Genomic DNA, 17,334 nt, shown 5'->3' on the forward strand with positions numbered 1-17,334 from the left:
AGAATTGTCTTACATTACCAACTTTGCTTATATTTTGAAACATAACCTAGAATAGCCAGGATTTAAAATGAAGGTTTTAAGTTAGAAATAATCATTAGAAACTTTGCTCTTAGACAGATGAAATTGACCTATGGAAAATGATCACAGAACACAAACTGATGTATGATCCAGAACACACAAATTAAAGTTTCCAGCGCTACACTGAGTCTTATTTTGAAAGCTCATACTGTATGTTGCAATATTCTAATATTCCTTCACGCAACTGAACATGTGAAAAGGCTCTTCCTTCAGCTTACCTTGCACATCCCATATGAATTCTTCAAAACAAGATTCAGCAAGGATCAAATGGACTGCACTGAATTATTTTTATTATGTTTATTAACCAACTGAGATAAAAACAGTTCTCATGGATAAAAAGCATTAAAATTCTCAATTTTGAATGCACTTTCTAATTACTATTTGATATTGTTTCCATAAGTCTGAAAAAAAGAAACTGACTGGGTAATTGACGAAGCAGTGTCCTGGTTTCAGGGGTTTTGAGTCTCCTACCTTGTAATTCAGTGGCAGAAATCAAGCTGACTTAAAAACAAATGATCTCTTTATACACTTTTATTTGTTCTACTAAATAGAAAAGTCCACATCAGTGTAACTCTTCAGGTCAAGAGGACTGCACCTGAGGCAGCAGATCTAAACATATTTGGTTCCTAGCAGGACATTAATCTTGAGGGTTTTTTCTGGTTTCATATAGTACATTCAATTAAATAAATATGACCACAAACTACACTACATTCTATGAACCATTTAGTGAAGAAGCAGAAACATCAATGTCAAAGTCATCTATGAATGTATGCCAGATCAGAACTCCAGTCTGCTTTACATTCCTGCTGACAGTTCCCATAATGAACATGCAGCATTAAATAAAAACCATGACCTGTTTAAACAAAGATCAGAGCACCAGCTTTATCTTTGCATTCTCTAATGTTTGTTGTTTGGCATCACAAACTAACACCAAAGCAAGTCTCTTATTAATAGTAGCCCAGAAGGTTTTCATGCAGGGCATGAGGGGATGGCTGTTGTCCACCAAGAACATTTGTGTATCTTTAAAATGGGCATTTTACTTCACAAGAACATATACAGGTATTCTCTGCAGTTACTCTGCTTTAAATTATACCACAGGAGATCAGGAAGAGAAGAAAGGAGATAGACAGGATAATGTACAAGCAAGAAATTTTAAAGATTTTTCTCGGATAGCTTGAGACAATGAAACAAACCCCAAGAGACAAGCTAAAACTGTTTAAACATACCATTGAAATTTTATGGGTAGTAACTAATATTAATCAGGTCACATACACATCATACAAGGGAAAACTACTACATTTAATAATTTAAAAAAAAAACTATATACAAATAGAAATCAGTGTGTCATCGTTGTCGTCCGTCCCCCCCCCTCCGTCCCTCCCCCCCCCATTTTTGTAGTACACTACCAGAGAATTTACAGTGTCCAGCATCACAAAACTGTTTATTACAAATAGGTGCAACACAGATTGCCATTTTTCAATGACTCCATAACTGGTCTTCTCAAAAGATGCATGAATTTTTGGTAGTCAGATTTCAGATATACACTTTTAAAATGTAGCCTTGCATTTTAAATATCTACCTTAGAAAAACTGAGTTCACTTCATCACAAGCTAATCGCAAAGTTTAATAATCATGCCTACTTATCAATTTATCCAGAATATCCGGAGCTCCTTTACACTAGTCTAAATTAACCACAAAATTCATTAACCTGAAGTTGCAATGGCTATCAATACCATACATTATCAGCAGATCTCTCAATGATAATATTGTAAGGTACAGACTGTGCAAGCAAGAATCTTCAACTATTGATCTTCCGCCAAAGAGAATGGAGCATTTAAAATCTGCCCAGTTTCTTCACGTTTCCCATCAGTGTTACCCACGGACAAGCACAACCATTTATAAATGTATTCCACACTGCCCATTTGAAAGTGCGAGATAGAAAACGCTAATCTTAAGAAAGCAATGCAAAGAACTGAAATCTCTGTCTAAATGTCCTCAACCTTTCAGCCTTTTTATCAGGGTTTTTGGGGTTTTTTGGTTTTTTTGGTTTTTTTGTTTTTTTTTTTTTTTTTTTGGTCTGCTATACTGCTATACTGCTTTAAGCGTGCTGGATACCAAAAAACGGCGCAATAAATCACATGCAAATCGGCATGAATCCTACCAAACTTATTCGAGCGGTTTCCTCCCGGAACAAAACTTTGGAGGTCACTCAATCCTCTCCTACGACAAAGGGAAGTTCTTCCTCTTCCATCACCCCTTCCCCCGGCTGTGCGAGGGGACTATCGGGGAAGGCACGCACGGCTTTTCCGCGGGGGCTTCCTTCGAGGTGTTGGCCGGTGACGCTGAGCACGGCGGGGGGGGATGCGAGGGACAAGCGGCCGCGGCGCCCGGGGGACCCAGTCCGGCCTCCGCGGCAACTCTGCGAACAAAGTAACTTCGCGGCTGGGCGGCGGCGGGGCACGACGGGGCAGCGGCCGCTCAGCCCTCGCCAGCGAGCGCTCGCACCGCCAGGGAGAGCAGCCCCGGAGGGTCAGGCAGGGTCCCCGGAGCGCGGTGCCAGCCCTTACCTTGCTCCGCAGCCGCTCCGCACGGCCGGCGGCAGCAGCGCCGCGGGGCCGGGGCACGGGATGCTGCGAGGCTCCCGGCGCCTCTCCCTCCGCCTCTCTCCCGATCCTCAGAAAAGCCCTTCCCCGCCCCCCCTCGCTCACCGCCCCCCCCCCCCCCCCGCCCGTCTCCCTCTCTCTAGCTTTGGGGCATAGATATTATGTATATATATATGTGTGTGTGTGTGCGTGTGCATATATACATATCTATTTTTTTTTTTTTATGAAGCCAAGGGGAAGCTTGGTTGGGAGAAGCAAAACCCTGACGCACTTGGGGGTGGGTAGGTGGGGGGTGCGGCTGGGGGGGTTTCAGACCCTCGCACGGCAACACAAGCGGACCCATCCCCCCCGTCTCCTCGGTCCCCAGCCGGGGGAGGCTGTCGAACCTCGCCGCCTTCCACCGATCCCGCATCGGGAACGGGCCCTGCGCGCGATTCTCCCGCCCGGGGCAGCCGCCCGGACCCCAGCACCGATCCCCATCCCTGTGGGGGCAGCGGGACGGGGGATCTCCCTAAATACGTACCCTGCCCTCCGGGGCTGGCTTGAGGACGCAGGATTTAGTGCGAGCGATCGTCTCCTTCTCCGGGAGCTCAGCCTCCCCTCCCCCCCGCCTCCCCTCCCCCGCCTCCCCCACCTCCTTTGGGGGGCCAGGAATCCCCCACTGCCGGCCCTGCCTCCTCCCCGCCCGGCCGGAGCGCTGATGCGCCGGGGCCGCGGTGCTGCATGGCCCCGGAGCTCGGTGCCCGCGGCCGGGCTGCGCTGCGGCGGAGCGCGGGCTGTCCCCTCCCGCCGCGGGCGCGGGTCAGCGGGGGCGGCGCGGGGCCGCCTCCGGCGGGAGGGGAGGCTGCGAGCCCCGGCCCCGCCGAGTGGCTGAGCGGCCCGGGGCACGGCATCCTTGGGGAGCGTGTGTGTGCGGTCGGGAGGCAGGAACTCCGCGCCGGCCTTTCGGGGGGTGGGGGGTGCCGCTGGTCCCCCTCCTTCCCGCAGCGGTCAGAGGGAAGTTTGGCGCCGGGGCTGCGGGGGGCTCTCCGGGCAGCGCCCCGGGGCCAAGAGAGACGCTGCCCGTCCCTTCGGCAGCGCAGGTGGTGGTGGGCGAGAAGAGCACCGGGGGAACTCCGGAGGTCCAGTCCTGGAGGGTGCAGGGGGTCACGGGAGTGGCCGAGGGAAGGTCCCTTCCCTGACAGTGCTTGGTGTATTTCTCAGAGGCACCGAGCACGCACAGCTTCCCTCTGCATCGAAATCAGGCCATCGTAGAGTCATAAATATATAATATTGCATTCCTATGATATTATGAGTAGAGAGCAGGAGAGTTAAACGCATGCATTGAGGAGAGGCAAATTACATGTAAAGGGCTTTACTGCACAACTGCAGAGCGATTCTCAAATGAAAAAAATTCAGATCCTTACAAGAATAAATTTAATTCCTGCTCGCATGTTCCCGTATCGCCTGCTAGACAAGAAAGCTTGCTGGATATCGAGCAACGATTAGTGGAGTTACATCTGGGTTAGGTGCACATGGTGACTTACTGCTGATCAAACAGCAGTCTGAAAATCCCGAGCTGGATAATACCCATTCTGGACAGAATAACTGTACTTTCCACATCTCTTCCAGGTCAGGGTGAAACAGACAGCCCTGGGAAGCGTTCTGGAGGAAAGAAAAGAAGCCATCGAGCCCCACACACGGCGCTGTATGACCGCGCAGAGCCAAACAAACTCACGCAGGCTCTGCCCGGGGCAGGGGGACCCCTCGGCTGCCCTCCGAGAAGTTCCCGTGCCCTGGGCAGAGGCTCGGAACCCCAAAACTGGACCTGAAAACCTTCCCCCTCAGCTTCCATTGCTGGCAAAACATACGAATTTATCTTGAAAGTTCGCATTTTGACATGTCAGCGGTTTTGCAATATAAATGTGCTTGAGAAATTTTTGATCGGCCTAATGGTTAGGACCTATTAGAAGCTGCAGAACATATTCACAATCAATTCACTTATTCAGATGCATGAATACAAGCTTGGAAAAGTAATTACAGGCACCTTTTTTTCGGAAATCTTGAGTCTGTGTGCTTTCCCCATGGGAGATATGAGTAATAAATTTCTACTTAAAAAAAAAAAAAAAGATGAAAATGTGTTAAGCATTGTTCTTATTTATTTTTATCTTTAATATTAAAAATTGTTGATTAAATGTTCCAGCTGAGGCAAGGGTGGCTGGATGCAAATCCTTAATTTTCAGAGAAAAATGAAAATTCTTAATTTCAAATATTCTTTAAAAGAGCAAGCAGAAAGATTTGATACTGGTAATTGAGATCTTCTTTTCAATTTTTAAATTTTAGTTGTCTTTTGTAAGAGAAATGGATTTTTCTTTTTTGGTGAATGTGTAAACAGAAATCAGCTGATCAGTATTAGTAGATCTGGCCATTTTTCTTTTTCAGCTGGGAGTTAATGTTGTATCTGTGGTGTTAACATCATATCTATACACATTAAATACATCTGATTTAGCTTTAAAATAACTTATTAAAAATAATTTCTTACCCTCTATTGTTACAAAATGGTGAATAGTACTTGACATGTTTAGTTATTTATGATTTGCATCAAGTTCTCTCTGTATGAAAACTGACATTCAACTAAAATTTATTTGAGGTCATTTAAAATTAATTGTTAAAACTATCTTAAAAATGCTTGATGCATTTGAAAAGTATCTTTGCATTTTAAAATATTTTATGAAGTAACTGAAATAATGGCCCCTAGAAAGGGAATTAAATTGGAAGCTTCTGGTAGCCACAGCTTTTACAATCTTAAAAAAAGCAGATCTTATCCTCTCACTTGGGTTTAGCTGTAGATTCACAGAGGAAAATAGGCAATCATACTTTTTCTTCTCTAATGCTGATTTTTCAGCTTTAATAGTCCTTAACTGAACTACTTAAATGGATTGAAACAAAGAAGATACTCACCCTGCCTGCAGAAGAAACTGCAGCTCTCAAAAATTGCTTTCCTGCATCAGTTACATCCTGTTCCATCTGCTTAGCCAGGGCACTCAGTCAGGCTGGTGTTGTCACCTTCTGAAGCTCAGGAGCAGCAAACATCTCTTTGTGTCAATTGAAGAGGTGCAGACAAAATTTCAACAAAATGTTACGTGATTTTTTTGTTTTAAATAAAAAAAATTTGGGGAAGATACTAAGGAATTATGTTGTCTAGCAAGGACAATCCCAGTTTGTGGGGAATTTGATCAAATTCTGGGATAATGAAGCAAGGGACCCCTAAATAGTTAGCTTTGGTTTTAAAGATTGTTACTTCAAGGTGGAAGGGCTTATATATCTCATTTTTGAATTACTATTTTTGAAGATGGAAAACACTCTGTGTGAGCACTTAGGTAGCAACAGACAAAAATTAATTTCAACTGATAGGGGAGGAAATGATCCTCTTATCTAAAGTGAAAGGCAGTTGGGCAAATGAAGTTCAGATGATCACTGGGGAAGGCAGAAATAGATGATAAGCATAAACCTGTATACCAGTGCATCATTTTGGCTGAATTTTTGTACTTGATTTGGCTTCTTGGTGGTTGGCAATTATTTATATATAGTTTAAATTAAACCTGTGCATCAAAACCACCCATTAAATTAACAAATCCAGCGCAGTTTAGGATTTTTTTTTAATGTTTCTTGAGCAGTTTTTCCAGATAAGAGTTATTGCAGACTTCTGTCCAGCACAGTGTCACAGCAGAAGAGGAGCAGTAGATCACTGCTGAGTGACATCCTACAGCTCTGAAATGTGCCATCCATCTCCTCGCAGGTTCTCTGTTCCCCATCACTTCTGGGACGTCAGACTTCCTGCACATGCCCTGCAGAGCTCATCTGTGCCTGTGCACTCCAGCCTGCACCTCCCAGGTGCTTTCCTGAGGCATCAGATGGAATGCATGTGTGCAAGGAGTAGCTGATCCACGCAGTCTGGGTGGTCTTTGCCAGGACAGGAGGGTATGTGGTGCACCTGAGCTCTGAGGCATGGCTGAATGTCCATGAAACCCAGACAAATACAGAGGAACATCAGATTGTGCGTGGGCATGGTTATCACATGGTTATCACATGGTTATCACGTTATCACGTGTTGTCCAGAATGGAAAGATCTGTTCCTCAGGCAGTGGAGCTTCATGCTGCTAACACACACACACAAGAATAAAAGTTTAAAGGGTTTTTTTTTGCTAAATTTTACATATTTTCCACAGAAATTTGGAAGTGGGTCTGATGAATGACTAATATTGCATTGTCATTTCTTTATTGGGGAGGAGGCCTCTAACCTGTGTGATATTTTTAAGCTAATAAATAGACAGCTAATTCTTAACACTAAACTTACCAATCAAATCAGCCTCATGTTGTATTGCAGTAAACCTTAGCGATCTCTTTTCAGCTGGGGTTAGGTGTTCCCTGCAACTCCTCATAAAATACAGAGCTGTGGTACTCTGCCTGTGGGGAAAAAGCCTGGAGCTACATAGTGATGTATCTGTTCAGCAGTGTGAGACAGAAATTCCCTATTCACAGCCCTGCACAGTCAACATTGCCTGCTGGTAAACTTTAAATTGCCCGAGTTGCTTAATGTCAGGATTAAAAGCCATTTGTTTCTTTCCTGTCCTATGCTGTGTTTGGCAAAACAGAAGGAACAAAAGTCTCACAATTGCTTGCATACCCAGCAAACAATTGCACATTGTCCAATTGTATGGGTTTTTCTTGTTCTTAAAAATATGGTCTAATAATACTATAGATACCAGAAGACCTTTTCATTTGCCCATTGTGAGCAAAATGAAAAGCTGAAGTCTTGAATACCAAAGTGCAATTCTGTGACTTGTGAAACTGAGTAGGTATATCCAGCAGCTACTGAAAAATGGTGGGACAAAACCTCAAACAAGCTATCATTGTTTCTTCCCTAAGATGCCAATAAAAAAAGGCTTTGGAATAATATTCAGCTTTTAATTAAGACAAATGAGAAATGTCACAAATAATGCATGTTACAGGTCACAACAAAACCATGTGGAATGTAGAGAAACTCCTGCAGAGTTTCTCCTTAAACACTGATGAAATTCCAAGTCTCATTTAACATGAGTTTTTCTTGAACTTTACTACTGTGTCAGAGGCTGAGGTACTGCAAATGACTCTAAAACCTGAACAGCAGTTGCTTATGTTCCTAATAGTAAGATGAAATATCTGTATCCTCCTGCATTAAAAATAGAAAATGAAGTAGAAAAAAAAAAGAGAAAACAAAGTATTTGCATTTTGAAAACTGTAGAAATATATATCTGGAACAGCTCTAAAAGATGAGATGCTTTTCAGTATTGTAAATCAAAAAATATTACTGGGAGGCCATCTAGAGCAATAAAAGGTTTTTTGTTTGGCTGGTTGGTTTTCATCAGTGATATGTATTGTTCAGCTGAGGAGAAAAAGTCCATTTCAACAATCAAGAGGACATATTTCTGCTCCTATTTTAGGAACATATTCCTTTTATAGGCATTAAACACAGTTTACTATTGGAAAATTTTCATTTATTACATCTGCTTCATGTAGGGTCTTTCATGTAAACATTATAAAAAGGATTTAGTGTTGGATTTAGAAGTTGGGGTTTGGGGTTTTTTGCCCTTTGTTCTCATGTTGTATTTTATTTCTTTGGAGAACTCTTTTTTCCCCCCTTTCAGGAAATTTCACATAATCTTTTCCATTCGTCATCAGCCAGGTTGCTGATTACCAGAGTAACTGCCAAGCTTTCAACTCCTTGTCATCAATGGGCTGTGAATGACAGACAGCATTAATGTTGGCAAGCTCCCACTCTCCTTTTTGCCTTTCCCAAATGCACTAATACAGCAAAAGAAAAGCTGCAGCTTTATTTTACTCACCCTAATAACATAACAATTAAATCAGAGAAGCACACAATTCAGTCAAATAAACCCATCACGACAAGGAAATTCAGAGGTAAGGGAAGTGTGGATCTATCATTTAGAGAGAAACATGAGCAGAGTCTTCCTTTCCTTTCCTGGCACTCCAGTGACTGCAGTGTTTGACCTTTGGTGAGACAATGAGTCCAGCATCCAGGAACCACTCTCTTACAGCCTCGGGAAAGGCCTCCAGTGTTTCCCCTCCTGTTGCACCTTTGGGTTAAGCATAAAGGGAATGATTAGCTTCTCCCACAAGTGATCTGCTGTCCCCCATGTAGGGGATGGCTGGATAAGGAACAAGAAGGATGGGGGTCAGAATGTACAGTCTAGGCAGCACTGCACACCTTGGCCACCAGAAGGACATGGCATTCTCCTGAGCTTTGAGGAAGCCTTGAGTCTTAGGTTTAATGTCTGTAGTGGCTAGAGGACAGCCAGGAGTCAGGAGAAGGTCAAAACCAGAGTCCTCACCTCACTTGCAGGGCACTGTGGAAATCTGTGGAAAGCACATACACCACAGAAGCAGATAAACTATCAGGAGATGAATATAAATATAAATATAAATATATATATATATGTTTCCCTGGATTGAGGCCAGTGAAGAAGTTACTGGCTCATAGAAAAGCAATGGAATTTCCCCATAAACCTCTGATTTCGCGCAGCAGTGTTCTAGGATGGGAAGCAAGCACTCCTAAGGAGGCTGAGAACTGCCTGCCACGAGCTCTGTTAGCACAGCTCTGAGGCTAGCAACAGAGCCTGTCTCATCCTTCAAGACATCCTTAAAAGTAACACAGTTGGCTTACAAGAAAAAGCAACTTTACAGTAATGCAAAGGAATAGTGGGACTAAATGCTGACAGAAGAAAATAAGGGCTATTACACAACTAGCCAGAAACAAGGGGCACCATATTCAAAATGGAAAAGCTAGGACCTTTCTCAGCTTGTATTTGTCCAAACCCTTAGGCCAGCTTGGCTAAACAGACTAAGTCTGTCTGCTTGTGCAATTTGGGTGAATAATGGTGACTGTTAGCTGACAGGTGGTACCTTATAAATCCAGCCTGTGCCAAATTCTCTGAGGAACTGTTCAGTACATACTGTAAGTAAATATGTAAGTTCTGTGGAGTAAGTCATTTACAACTCTGAACAAATTGTCCTAAAATACTAAAAGCAGCTCAGTATGATGATAATTTTCCAAAGGAAGAAAACTTTGGCTGAAATAATCTTTTAGACAAAGTTTAAAGCAGGATTTCTTGTAGGTCTAGAGCTGGGGTGATTTTTTTATATGCCTGCTAATGTGGCTAAAGTGTAGTGAAAAGCAAAAAGGAAAAAAAATGGAGGCAAGTAAAACATAAAAATGTAAACCCACTGGATAAAAATCATAGTTGTATAAGGAAAACACTAAAGATATGGAGTTGGAGGTTTCTGTTAGATTTGTTATGATACATTACTGTTGCTTTAAACAGCCAGTTGCAAAATGGCCCAAAAGACATTTTGGTTGAGTGTCATGATTTTCTACTTGATTCAGCAAAGATCAAGGCTGCAGTGTTCCAAGCCAGCTCCAGGCCCTCAGAGGGAGAAACAGCACATCAAACACCCACCTCATCTGTTTTTGCCATCAAGCAAAGAAAGAAAAGGCCACAAAGGACATGGAAAAAACATATCAGAAAGGCATAACTGAGCCTTCAGCTGTTCTTGTGTGTCAACCATAATTCTTGTTAGGAAAAAAAAACATGGCAGATTTGGTTCCTGTGTAGAAACTACCTTGAACACTTTAAAAGACTTGCTCTGAGTTTCCATGAATAGATGATTCCCAAGACTCTGTAAAAATTTAATCTGATTTTCAGACTAAATACTACGTGAAGTTTGGCAATACAAATTGCCCTAAAAATGAGAGAAAATGCTTTTACTGCGAGCAAGGTTTGCATCATTTAATGTGGTGGCCTTTGGTTGTCATAGTGGGCAGCTACATTTGAGGCATTGCTAACAGAGGCTTTGGTCCATGACTACTCCTGCCTTACTCACTGCACTAAATAACACCTTGGGCATATGTTGGTATCTTTGAACAAAATAAGATATATTTACAAATAGGTTGGGATCAACCCAAAGCTGCGGGCCTGAAACTGCACCCAAAGCAATGGGGATTGTATTAAAATAAATGAAGTTAGGACACATATAACAGCAGAGAGGGGAATTCTACTCTTAGGATCTTTGGACACCAGAGAACTCCCCAGAGACTTCCAGATGTGCAGTTCTGAGGGACTTTAATCCTACCAGAAAAAGGTTTTTCCTGGTTTTTTTTTTTTTGCAATATCATACAACATTTGCATAAACCATGTCATTTCAGTGATCATTGTGTGATTTACTATTCAGAGTTGAAATGGTTCTTTTGACTTTTTCTCTGTTAACTGACCAGGAGTGCAAACCTCATTTTCAGTTAGACACAGATGCTACTGTTTATGGACTGGGTATTGATACAGGAATTAAAATTACTGAAGAGGATGACAGCCTATTAAGAGTCAAAGGTGAACCTCTTACAAGAAAAAATTACCTTATGTTCTGCAAGAGGTAAAAACTGTAGAATATGTTCACAGCTACTTGTAAGAAAGGGGTTTCTCGTAGGAATGGACCAGCAGTGGTTCTTCAGATTCAGAACCAGAGGGGCAACTTACTTCCACTACAGACTAAAATAAGTGGAGCTATGGTTTTGTATAAACCCAAAAGACTGAGGCTTTAACATTGACTGATATTGATGTCTTGTCCAAATAACTTCATTGTGGAATTGATTGCAAATGCCAGCCCAAACAAAAAAGGAGCAAAGAATTGATTGTTCAGAGTAATGAGAATGTTTGGGGAGAGGTGATTTTTTCCTCCTCTCCTGTAGTTTTCACAAGTGCTTATCCAGTGGAACAGTTGCTCCAGGGATTCCCAAGAAACTGAGTGATTCCCACAGAGAAAATCTGCTACCGGAGTACTATGCCATTTGCAACAGCCATCCTGGAATACAATCTGTCCCAGTGCGAGTGAAAACTCCTGAGTTTTTTTCACAAGAGTGAAAACTGCATTCACAGGGGAATGGTTCAGAGTTTACCATCAAGTTCTCTATAAAAGATGAGGGGAAAGCAGTAGGTTATAAGATTTATTAGCCAGCTCAAGGTCTACTGAAAAAGAAGGCTGTAGTGCAATGTCATAATTTAAAAACTGCTGGAAATTTGAAGTGTTGTAAAGTGATATTATCTCCTTTGCATGGGTTACAAATGGATGTAGAAGTTGCTAAGAACCATTGAGACATAGGAAAAGCCTCTCTTGAGCAGGATTTTGCTAAGCAGCTCTTTCTGATATTTTTAATAAGGACTAGTATTTATTATTTGCTCGGGAATTTTGCAGGAGTTCCCAAAATTACATAGAAGGCATTGTCATTGGGAAGGCATTGTCAGGGCCCTGATTGCCCTAATAAGTCTTAATGTCCCTGATTAGCCCCACCTTAGCCCTCTACTCGCAATCCTTGAGAGACCAGGAGCTCTATTTAAGCTCAGCCTCAGCCCCTTCATTCTCTCTTTAATCTTTGCTGGAGAAGTTATGGGTTAGAGCCCTGCTATGCAGCCAGATCTGAAGCCATACTTCAAATCCTAGGCTTCCTAGCTTGACCTGAACCTGTCTCATCTTCACAGTCTTGCCTTAGGACCTGGATTCTTCACTGGACCTGGCCACCATCTCTGGATTTGTACCTACAGATATTCTGAAGTTCTGTGGGATGGGGCTTGGCAAGTGAGGCACCTGGCTTGGTGGCCCCAGCACTTCCCTTGGCTCTCCTTCCTCTAGGAAAGAGCCCTGCCCAGGTTGCTTCCTCACAGATACAAAGTAGAGTAGAGTGTAACAAAGAGGATTAATTAGAGATGACATTTTGGGGTGGGTCATACACAGGTCAGGGAAGTTTTGAATTGAAAGTGTTTGAGTAGAGATGCTAGGAAAAGCATTAAATACCTGCCATCTCAGTGCAACAACTTCTGATAAGGTAGTGGAGGAATTCAGAGTGGATGCTGGCAGTTCAGCTGACTTTCTTATCAACAAGAGGCAGAAATTAGCACTTTGTGCTCCTTTTGAAGCTACAGGAGTGTGGGCCAGTGCTCCTCACTCTTGACTGGGGGCTGAAGACTTTGGAAAATCTTTTACTGGACTTTTTTGTGGAGTAGCAATTATTTAGGTCATTCAGAAGCCCGTAACTCCAAAGGGAGGAAAACCAAAACGTTCTATGCTTGCTGGATATGTTTAAATACAGCTTGTGATAAATGGGACTATCCACTACTGATATTCTGAGGGTGTAAGCCAGAAGTATTCCCCTACTCTTAGGTGTGGGTGCTGTGCTGAGAGAAGACCCCGAGCACATGAGCCCTTCATTCAAAAGAAGCTTGGAGTTTCTCAGCTGTGGAGATCAGGACTGAAGGGTGTGCCAGAGATGACTCTTTTTCAGCAGCAAGTGTCATTCCTCAGATAAAGAGATTTGTTCAAAGCATCTTAGGCCCTGTTTGATTTTACTGGATCTAAGATAGTTCCTAAGTTTCTGGCAAACTTTGGAGATTATCATGTCCTCCCCACAGAACATATCACAGATGGAACTACTTGGAACTGGGAGTTTGAGTCCCTATCACTGCTTTGTGAAGTCAATGCTCATTTTATCTGTGATAATCACTGAGCAGCTGAATGGTTTGGGGAACTTCCAGTTCAGAAGAATTCCTGAAAATATCTCACTTAGATTTGATTTGGACTAGAATCAAGTCTGAAAAGCCCCCTCAAATTTCCATTGAACTGCAAATCTTGCTTTTGAGCCAAGTCTGATTGGAAAACTTAAACCGTCTAAACCTTGGATAGGGCCCTGCATGGATCTGATGTGAATGCAAGTAGTGTCACTGGATATAATTTGGGGTTCAGCCCTGGATATAAATTGTCATATCCAACTGAGAGCATTTCCAGGGTTAAGACTGCTCCTTTCCCTTTCTCATCCTAAAATTTGAGGAAGTACTTGTCAATCTCAAAATTGCAAAGGCTCTTTCAGTAAGAAGCTGCTGCCCCTGCCCCCCTCATTAGGACACAATGTGTAGGATGCCACAGCCAGAAATTTCTGCTCATATACCTGACACTCCTCAGGAGCCTTTAGTCATGCATCCCTGCAAGCAGCCTGAAAGAGACCTGGCAGGGAGTGAAAAGCTCTGAAGACAGGTGTGCTGAGCTACAATTTGGAGTAGCACATGAAAACCCCTAATAGATAGATACTACAGATCTATACTATACATAGCTGCTTAAAATGACGTAATTTGTATTGAGTCCTCTAGAAAGACTCCTTGACTTTTATTTTCTTTTGAAGTCAACCTTCTGTCCTAAGCTGCTGTGATGAGTAAGTGAAGCTAACAGATATGGCTGTGAATTGTCTTGAATTGGATCCTAGAGCCTCCCTTATAATTCTAGTAAGCCATAAGAAGCTGTAAAGCTTCTCCAAGAAACACTACAGTAGAAGTGATGATACAAAGAGTCTTCTTTGAGTTCCCTTCTGCTCAAGCCAACAGGGTGGCATCAGAGAAATAGCTGACCAACCAGTTCCTCCTCCAATTGGAGCAACCTGCAATGGCCTAAGTTGTGAGTCAGCAGGTAGCAGATGTTATAACACACACATGTAACTTGCTAGAATAATTTTCACAGTTTAGGAGCTAGTTTCTTTTATTCACTGCATGGATCCTGTTTGTCACCTTACTGTTTTCAAATGGGCAGTAAGGAGAAAAAAAGTGTTGGTACAGAGAGATGAGGATCCTTTCATACTAAAGTTAAGGAATAGGGACAAGGAAAGGAAAATTCTACAGTAGGAATTTTTTTACTCATGGTGCCAAGAAAAAGTATGAAAGATAATACTATGAAGGTTGGAAAATAGGAATCTCATGCCACTGATGTTAGAACCTCAGAAATAATGTGTCAAAGATGTTGGAACATTTAGAATACAATCTTTTACTGTTTCAATGTCATCAACATGTTGTTCTCACTATTTTCTGAGACAGGAGATTTTGAGTCAATTTGTCTTCAACATGTTAAATGTACTGTGTGTAGGAGGGCAAGCTAACCGTATTTATAAAGTATTACAAGGGAGAATGCTAACTTATATTTGCACTCTTGAAAACTGTATTTTTTCTGACAGAAAATACCACATATTCAACACCCGGGCAGGTGTGAGAATACTGCTTCTTAGAAAAATGGCTTTAACAAAGAAGAAATATGCTGGGGGTAACCCTGCCTGTGGTGTTGAAGAAACACAGACTAGTTTATTTGGCTCTTGTTACTTTGCTTAAACTGCTCTCAAACCAGGTACTCATCCATCTTCCCTACACAAATTATCTCTCAGAATGATACCCTAAGATACCTTTTCTTGCTGACCTTGAAGTATTGGTCCCCTTTCTGCTTCATGCATTGCTCTAATCTTCTCAGCTCCATCTTTTTTGACTTAATTTTGTGTTGCTCTTTGTGATGTACAGGAAGAATTTTTTCTCTTTTTCTGCCTTAATGTTAACTTTGTTACACCTTTCCTGCAGGTTTTGATAGAGCAAATGAAACTCAACCCTTTGCATTTTTCTTATTTTTAACTCTGGCTGGTTTATACCTGTTGTGTGATTCCAAGGGTCTCAGTTGTCCAGTCTGCTCCTTCTGACCAAGTTGTTTTTTCACTGTCTGGTACAACCTGTGCAGTACAACATCCCTCTCTGCTGCTGTACATACTAAAATCCAGCCAGAAGTTGGGCTACTTTGTGCTAATTCCATATTTTGCAGCAATATTCAAGAGACTCCACCTCTCTAAGAGTTGCTTCTGACTGAGGTGCTCTTCCTGCACGTGGTCTCCATAGTACTGGACTTCTATGTCTGTTCTTTTCATGTCCCCTTTCCCACTTGGCAGCTGCCAAACACCTTTGGTATTTTCCCTGTTACTTTTCCTAAATGCCTGTTTCCTGTACACACACACAACTGAGATTGTGACTGTGTGTATTCCTGTACCTACATTCCCCGATATTTTCCTGCAATCTGTTTAAGATCAGTGGTTGTTTATTTGAAACTTCACCCTGAAAATCTAATTTAAATATATGCTCTTTACATTTTTAACTTTTGCCCTTTTCATTTTTCCCTGCATAAATTTCCCTCTCAAGGCAGATAATTCCTCCAGTCTCATCTTTTTCAACACTTACTTTTTATTTTCTAAGCAGCTTTGTATTTCCTCCACTTTCAATGGCTGTTGGTCAAACCTCAACATGTACATTTCTGCAGAGCAGTCATCCCATATAATTAAAATATCTAAAAATCCTTGTACCACTTACCATAGGTAGGTTTGGTAATATTTCTACATGATTAATTAATCCTTAAATGCCATCCTGTTTCTGAGAGGGATGCCATATGTTTGATTTTCCCCCCTTCAAGCAGAGGTGACATAGCTGCTTTTGCTAATCATGTGAAAGGTGGTATCATATGCAGAGAGAGGATAACAAGCAGGCTGAAGCCAAACAAGTCTAAGGGGTTCACAACTTGAGAGTCATGGTCTGACACCTCTCTCCTTTTCTTCCCTACTCTGCCAAATATTTCTTCAAAACATGACTGGCTTCTTCTCTTGCTAAAATAGGGGTCCTTGCCATACTGTGTCTTATGTCATAGATACTACAATCTGTTCTCCTTTGGCTTTATAACAGCAACCTTGCTTATTCAAGCTAAGCCACTAGAAGCCATAGTTCTTGGATGTCAGTCCCAAAGCTCAGTCTCTCTTTCCCTCTCCACTTTAAATTGTTGTGTCAGATTTTCACACTGAGCAGAACGTCATCAGTTGCCTTTCAGCACTTAGTGCCTGTCTGGTGACATTTCTGTCAGCTTGAACCCAGCAAACACTCTCCTTCTACAAACTGGTATGGACCATCCTCCTTCCCTGCTCGCTTAAACCAAGCCCATGTGCCTGGAACATTGTGCTTCATGTTGTGGCTTGTAGCCTCACTTATCAGCTGTACTGCAGTAATCTCATTTTTCTGAATCTTGCCATTAATGATATTAAATGTCCAAAATAAACAGTCCAGCCCTTAAATATCAAAACTAGGCTGGTGCTTTATGGAGATGTACATCTTATTGTTCACTGTGGTGTCTCGAGGAAGAGCAATCTCTGACTGAAAATATTGTCATGGTTGAGATGTTTGCATGGGCACTCTTGCACACACGGATCCTTGACATCTAAAAATATCCTAATCTAAATAACCTTCTTTTCGTCAGCAGAGCTAGTTGTAATGTTTCTGGTCACTTAATTCACTAATGCTTGAAAGTTTGGTTTGTCCGGAACCTTGCTGCCTGGCAAATTTGTTAAAATCAGTTAATGACTTGTGGAGGTACTCTGGGAGAGACAGATGTGCATGTGCACACTGAGAACATGATTGCACACGTGAAAACCCTAGAAAGAAGCTTTTAATGTTTGTGGACATGATATTTATGTTTTATTGTTACGCACCCTGTTTATTTCCCCTCACTGACATACCTGATAATGTTGCCTCACTTTCTATTGTTTTCATTGGGTGTAATGCTTTCTTATACCAGCACTCCCTTAAGTTTCCATGGGTTTAAGGTTACAGGTTCCTTCTCCTGTCTTCTGTAGCTCAGATCATCACCTGCCAAAATAGGCCAAGTGTAGGTATCCTGTGAACACATAAAATAATGTATATAAACTACTTTCAGGGAGCACTACAAGTTTTTGGGTTTA

General features: G+C 42.2%; 1 protein-coding gene across 3 annotated transcripts in view; it reads right to left on the reverse strand.

Moving 5' to 3' along the window:
- The window catches only part of MPPED1 (metallophosphoesterase domain containing 1), a 59,717-nt gene extending 56,426 nt beyond the window's left edge, over positions 1-3,291 (reverse strand). Inside the window, exon 1 of one of the 3 annotated variants that reach the window (XM_050970041.1) lies at positions 3,205-3,291. The gene's annotated coding sequence lies outside the window, so the exon portion shown is untranslated. Of the gene's footprint in view, positions 1-2,239; positions 2,361-2,645; positions 2,682-3,204 lie in introns of those variants that run through there. The other 2 variants (XM_050970042.1, XM_050970040.1) reach the window with 2 other exon arrangements.
- Positions 3,292-17,334: the final 14,043 nt, after the last annotated feature.

This window comes from Serinus canaria, chromosome 1A, assembly GCF_022539315.1.
Source record: "Serinus canaria isolate serCan28SL12 chromosome 1A, serCan2020, whole genome shotgun sequence".
In the NCBI taxonomy this organism is placed as follows: domain Eukaryota; kingdom Metazoa; phylum Chordata; class Aves; order Passeriformes; family Fringillidae; genus Serinus; species Serinus canaria.